Source organism: Atta colombica, unplaced genomic scaffold (assembly GCF_001594045.1).
Source record: "Atta colombica isolate Treedump-2 unplaced genomic scaffold, Acol1.0 scaffold19, whole genome shotgun sequence".
In the NCBI taxonomy this organism is placed as follows: Eukaryota; Metazoa; Arthropoda; class Insecta; order Hymenoptera; family Formicidae; genus Atta; species Atta colombica.
Genome location: NW_017259282.1, coordinates 280674 through 288214, shown reverse-complemented (window position 1 = coordinate 288214; position 7541 = coordinate 280674). Strand labels below are relative to the sequence as shown.

General features: G+C 32.0%; 1 pseudogene; it reads right to left on the bottom strand.

The window, feature by feature from the left end:
- LOC108686793 overlaps positions 1-5722 on the bottom strand; it is a 13046-nt pseudogene extending 7324 nt beyond the window's left edge.
- Positions 5723-7541: the final 1819 nt, after the last annotated feature.

Genomic DNA, 7541 nt, shown 5'->3' with positions numbered 1-7541 from the left:
TATTTAATAAATATATTTAATATATATATATAAAAAGTATATTTAAATTATTAGAAAAACTCGCGTCTGAATCGTCATGTGTAATGAGATATAAGAAATAATCTTTTAAATCATGTATCAGAGTCGTGACATATTTTTCAAAGAAAAGATAAGTTTCTTGGAATAGATGATAGGAATAACTGTAAATATCTTATTTACTTTTACTGTAAATATCTTATTTACTTCATTTATGTAATAATTTCTAAACGTACTTAATAATGAAATAGTTTCTAAATGTTTATATACAATAAATTTATATTTTGTATCGTATACTCATTATATTCATTACAATAATGATATTCGATGAAAAAAAATGTTTTAAACATGACTTCTTGCACCACGAACATCTTACTGCAGTTATATTACTTCAATCTTCGATATCACATGTTGTTAAACTTTTGTCGAAACTAAATTCTATTGGATTTTTCTGGTCTTTCGTTTGTAATATCACCATTTTTAAATCACGAATATTTAAATAAGTTGTGACATCGCGGAGATGACGATTGTATCAGAGATTGTAATTTTATTATATTATTTCTTTCATATGTAAATTTATATTACTTTCCAATAGTAAAATAATATCTGAAAATCTTTTAGCAAATTTTAAATCCAAATTCTAAATCCTTAAATATCTAATGATTGTATTTTTGCTGTAGTGCCTTTCGATATAATCATAGTAGTAATATGTTTTCCTGCAGATGTTAAATCTGAAATAATATTGGGATAATGTCCAATCCATGAATCGATAAGAAGAACGCTATTAGAACCAATAATTGGAAAATAAGCTTCTTTTAACCATTATTATATAATTTTAAAATGATCTGTAAGAAATGTAAATGTCAAATTAATAACTATTTTACGACTGTTATAAGACTCTTAAATAAAATATAAAATATATTATAGAAATTATGACACAGAGATTATAATTTCATTATATTATTTCGTTTATGCAAATTTATATTTACTTTTTAATAGTAAAATAGTATCTGAAAATCTATTGTGAAAAGAAATTTTTTAATTGTGAAGTCATTTTACCAGATTTAGATGCTTTTATAATAACATTTGGTGTAAATAAGGTTTCTTGTATGTTTGGTCTAAATATACCATTAATTTCTTTTAATGAAAAGAAAGTAATAATAATAAATAAAGGCGACAGCAAATTTCATTACATGATATTATTGGTTGCATGGTATATGAGTGTATTGTTAATGATATAGATTGCACAACACACTCCATTTTCTTTATTCCTTGATTAGACAATGATCTTCCAGAATGAATTTCCAATTGGAAACCACTTTGATCAAAATTAAAAATATTTTCAGAAACTGTTCGATAAGTAGTTTCACTGTTTTCAGAAAATCATCAGCTATTTTGCAAATTAATGGAATCTTCTATTGTTCTTATAGTTATAAATTTTTCTCGAAACAATTCGATGAGACTTTTTGAATCTTAATATTCAATTCTGAGATACTTTAATACAGGATTTAAATTTCTTGTTTCTTCTTGAACTTGTAAAGCCCAAATCGATATCATGAACTATAAATCCTGATTCAACAGCTGTAGTAAATTTATCATGTACAAATTTGGAGATGTAAGATAATTTTTCTATACGATTTCCACCTGAATGTAAATGTTTTTCCCATCGTCTTAATTGACGTTCAAATGAAACTCTTCTAAATTTAATAAATAATAATGAGGCTCTGTAAATATAAAATAATATAGACAAAAGAAGGTCAAAGAGCCAATAATGTAGTAAAGAACTTTAATTCAAATCAAAACTCATATAATAATTAATTACAAAAGATAAAAACATACGTTTCGACTCCGCTCGAGTCATTCTGTGATCAATGTTGCGATAAAAATATTCAAACATCGCTATAAAACAAATATAAATAATATTACAAAACTCGTTATATTCCAAAATACATTCTTCATTTTGTGCAGTGCGCTGCGAATCAATTATATCGGAAATCAAAACAATAAGAAAGTAATACTCTAAAAAGTGACCGTGAATAAAAGAAAAATTAATATTTAACATATACAAATTAATAATACATATAACATAATGATATACCTTGTCAATCAGTAAATGTGTTAAGGATCCATTAATAAAAAAAAGAGAGCAAAAAAGCAGGAAGGTAGTAATCCATATCGTGGTAGAATTAGTTTTTAATTGAAGCAAATTTGCAAGAGTAAACATCTGACTTCCACGACGTTGAATAAGACCGAGAAGGAAAAATACTCACTGAGAACGGAAAATGACAACAAGAGGAAAAGAAAGAAAGACATTAGGAGGGAGAAAGATTAATTTTTCTTTTGTCACTTTCTAGAATATTACTTTCTTACTGTTTTGATTTCCGATATAATTGATTCGCAGCGCACTACACAAAATGAAGAATGTATTTTGGAACATAACGAGTTTTAATATTATTTGTATTTATTATTACAGCGATGTTTGAATAATTTTACCGCAACATTGAGAATAATTCGAGCGGAGTTAAAACATATGTTTTTGTCCTTTGTAATTATTATATGAGTTTTATGATTTAAATTAAAATTCTTTGCTACATTATTGGCTCTTTGCCCTTCTTTTGCCTATATTTTTTTAAAATTTATTTTGCAGTGATTTTAGGAGATGATTCCTTTTGTTGTTATTTTTTTCATTAATATCCCAATTCCGCCAATACTGAACAGTCTTTTATAAGAACTGTCTGCGTCATCATCATTTGAACATTGAGGATGAAAATTTAAATTAGCTTCACTCCATCTTCTTCATCATCTTCAATTTTATTTCAGAATTATGTAATTTATAAGATTCTTGATAATCGAGACAGATTTCTTCTGTTACTTCCAATACATTGTAGTGAAAAATGCTATCCAATAATAATTTTTGTCTTCTTTTAATTCTATTTCTGCTTCAGTGACTGGTGTTTCTGTTAGATATACTGAATTTATAGATGCTAATAAAAGTCTAACAACATTAAGTGGATTAATAATCATGTCTAAAAATGTTAAACTTTGCTTTGTATCGTAAAAACAATTTAACAAATTGTATAAATATGATTATGACAGAACGACTGCATTGATTGAATATAAGATTGCTACATGAATATTCTTATACTATTTATTTATAATTATCTTGAATGTATATATGAACTTATATTATCGCACAGTTATTCCTATCATCTATTTCAAGAAACTCTTTTCTTTGAAAAATATGTCACGACTCTGATACATAATATGTGATTTAGAGAGATATAAGAATATTTCTTATATCTCATTACACATGATGATTCAGACGCGAGATTTTCTAACAATTCAATGTATTTTAAATTAAATATACTTTATATATATATATATTAAATATAGTTATTAAATATATATTTTCTAACAATTCAATGTATTTTTAAATGCAACAATTTTTTTTTAATTTATTTTTTAAAGCTTCAATCTTATACAATAATTTTACAATATTATAAAAGACCTAAAGAAACTGAGGAAAAAAAGAAAGCCACAAAAATATAAAAGTACTGAAAGTGAATACTCTGAAGACTCCAGTTCACATTTATTAAAAAAATCGAAATTAAATGTAAATTATAGCAGTGACTCTGACCAATCATCAGATTCGAAGGATCAATCAGAGGCCACAAAAATTGCTGCACCTAACGATATTACAAATTGAATTCATTGAAAAAGAATATATCTGTTAAAAAAGATAATAAAAATATTCAATCTTTCCGTGGTACATCGAAATCAAGAGTTTCACAGTCTTAACTCTTAGAAATCAGTAATAATAAAGAAAATGCTGGTAAGTGTTTTATTATATAAGATTCTGAGCTCTGTAAAAAATACGTATGTATGTATTTTTTTCTATTTATTCTTTATAATTAATTATAGTTTTACTCTCAATTTATTAATGATGTTGAATGTGAAATAAAATTATTTTTCCATTAAAGAAAAATTAAATAAATTATGACAAATTTTGGTTTTTTTGTCTTGATAGTTTTATATCTATACAGGATATGATATGAACCTTATTCATCAACCTCAAAAATTTATCGCTCTTTCAAAATGTCTATTGAATGTTCTCCAATTGCTCGATCACTTATACAAAAATTCTCAGTTTCAAAAAGTCTTCATGAAAAAAATCAGAAAAGTATATTGAATTCATCCATCATGAGAAATTTGGATAGCCTCGGATGGCGGGCATTTCTGGACACTCGAATTTTTCAGCGATTTTCTAAACCAAAAACAAAGTGTCACGTTGAAATGTGTCTATAACGAGTTTCGATAATGCTTTGGTTTTGTTTTTGGTTCAAAAAATCGCTGAAAAATTCGAATGTCCAAAGATATTCATCGTCCGAAGCTACCCGAACTTCTCTTATAACAAATAATTATTTCACAGTCTCCTCTATATATATTGACATGCTATTAATTATATTCACTACATTATAGATTGCAATGTAAGCAAGGAATCATTACCGCGTTCTTCTTTAAAGTGTAAGTCTTTTTAATTTTTTGAGAATAGTTATATATTCTTGAAATATGAATTTTTTGGCAATCGCTTTTACAAATTTATTGCAGTAACTCTGTATGTTGTTAATATGGAAATGAACAGAACTGAATTACAACTGAATAATGACAATAATGCCCCAACGAGTACGAGTATGTCAAAGAATATTAGAAAATATGCAGTTGTTTATATATTTCATATGTAATTCCAAAAAATAATCCCCATCTTGTTTATAGATAAGAAATCTGTCGAGTTAGTATGTATTTCTTCAAACAATATCATGAAAACTATACTGGAAATTGTTGTTGAATTGAGTGCTAAAATAGATAAATCAAATATTATTCTAGAAATAGAATTGCCCGTAAACCGTTCTCAGAAGTTATTTTGCCTGGCCAAAAAATATGCCTCCCTTTCTCTTAAAACTTGAGGTTATTGATCAGATGAAGATTTTCTTTATAAATCAGCTGCTAACTTTTCATATATGGTGTGTATATGAATGATAAATTTAAAATTATCTATCTATATTCGTATACATATATATTGTGCCGTGATGTTTGTGACGTGTCCGTCCATCACAAGAATCGGAAGACTCGACCGAATAGTGCAACTCTGGTGTCCTGGGTCCTTGTACTTTTTAGAAGGCGGACGTATTTGCGTGTCCCGCAAATATCCATAATTGTGTGTCCCGCAGATTTTCTGCATCGATTTATCGTTCTTTCGTGCGAGTTCTGTCGAGGTTTATGACGAGGATGATGGGCGATCTTCTTACGATCTTATAAATTTTGCGTCGTCTCACCGAACCTAGATGAAGAGAGAAAACGACCGGGACTGAAAATCGGAAGAGGAGTGATGGAAGACAGATCAGCTAGGGCACCCAGCATCCTACAAGACGAGTAGCACGCAGATGATATCACTCGCATTTCGATATTTTTGCTTTGGTTCGAGACATGTTTTAGGCACGTGGAATTATTGTGCGTCTGGTTTTTCGCGATAATTGTGTCTGAGCGTGTCGCCTCTCGCGACGACTCGTTATAAGATTTTCAGGAGAGTTACTTTCCGCCTAAGCTACAGCCTAGTCATTTCATTAAGTTTTGTCGCGTACCGATTGATCTTGAGTGTATCGGAACTTTGTATCGTGATATCTGCATGTTCTTTGTCTATTTCCGACATTTTGTAAAATAGTTCGAAGCCCCGTGGATGAGCACGAGATCACGCTGTGTTTGTGATATCATAACCATCTCCTATCTCGGTTATCGAGCTAATGCTCGTGTAATTTACGAAAGTATGCTTATATATTCTTGCGTGGCATGAGCCGTCAAGAATTAGCCCCGCGTGTCGAAGCATATGCGAAGCTAAAGTGACGCGTTTCGATCGCATACTGTTGTCAACGAACGAGAGATTAATCAAATATATTCGTTACTTCTTATTGTTATTAATTATTGTGATTTATTGTCGCCTATTCGCTTCTCCACACGTTCCTCTATCCTCGACCATCAACCGCCCCCTCTGTCATTTCCGAGGCTGAGGTTGTTGGTTATGAGAGCCATCAACGTTCGCAGTTCTGTAGAAATTCTATATATACATATATATAGAATGTATAATTTTGATAAAGAATGGCACGTTCGCTCGTGCCTGACGTCCAATTATCATTTTCGAAATCTTGCGTGGTCCTCGGGAAGGACTGTGTAAGGATACGTTTTCTGTCGCATTTCCGGTGAGGTCAGACGAAGGTTCGTTATAACGGGAATTCTGTCGAGTCGAGAGAGAATTAACTGCGAATGCGCGATGAAGTTGCGCTCGTGAGGTTGCAAATTTGGCGCCCGACGTGTGGGACTCGAGTATATAAACGGAATTTCTTCCTCAAGAAATAAGAACGAGGAATTTGGAGAGCGAGTGGTACACTGTGTTTTGATAGATTTGCCTTTTCTATGCATAATTCTCTTTTGTATTTCATGTCCTTTTTTTATGTCTGCCGTTTCTTATATTTGATTTCATATTGTGTGATAATTTCTTCCTTTACAGCAGTGTTATTTGCGACGTGTGATTTTTGGCGGTATAAGATGTTATTTAAGTGAGCTCTGGAATTTCGCGCAATATTACGTGTCTTTGATTTTCGCTTATCGTCTCGGCCGATTGTTGTGTTTCAAAGTGAAGTTTTTTTTCTATTGTTGTCAGTTTCGTGCCGTATTATCTCGCGTCGATTTGTCGGCGCGTGTGTTTGTTGTCCACGTGGCCTCGAGACCTCTTTGCGTAGTTATTCTCTTTCGATATTTGCTCTTAAATATTATTATCGTGTACTGGTCGTTTCCAGCGATCCCGTCTGAGAGTATAGGTCTGAGAGTATAGGTCTGAGAGTATAGGTCGTTTCAAAATAAAGTCGAGGGTTGCATGATGTAATTAAGTTTTTTTTTATTATTGCGAGTCGAAAAATACATAAATATCGGAAGATCTGCAATGGGAGGATTATTTCCGCTACATGCAATACTTCGCGAAAGATTCTATTATTTGAGATTTATCAATGTCCCTTGATCCTGTATTTCCACTTGTTGTCGTCTGCTTTCGGGTCCTATTGGAATGTCTGAAGGGCGTTCGCAACTTTCGTGGATTTATAAACTGTCCGCGGAACAGGGAGGAATTGTCGCGTCGGAGGTAGATGACTGAGGGAGATGTCATCATTCTGCACGATTGCTTATTGTGCTACGAATTAGACGCGCCGGTGTATACGGATCCTCCGCGACATATGGGGGAGGACACGCCCGCGGGTTTGTGTCCTCCGGCCACGATACCTATGCAACCGGACAATCCGGGGCCCCTCTCCCATTCGGGGGACCGCTCGGACGCCACGATGCCCTTCCGCCTACAGTCTTCGCCCTTGCGAACTACCGACGCGTTGGGGGTTTCGATCTCGGAGATTATTAACGCGCTACGTAAATGGAATCTGAAGTGCTCGAGCGCGCGGAGCGGCGAGGCGGAGGCCTTCTTAATTTGA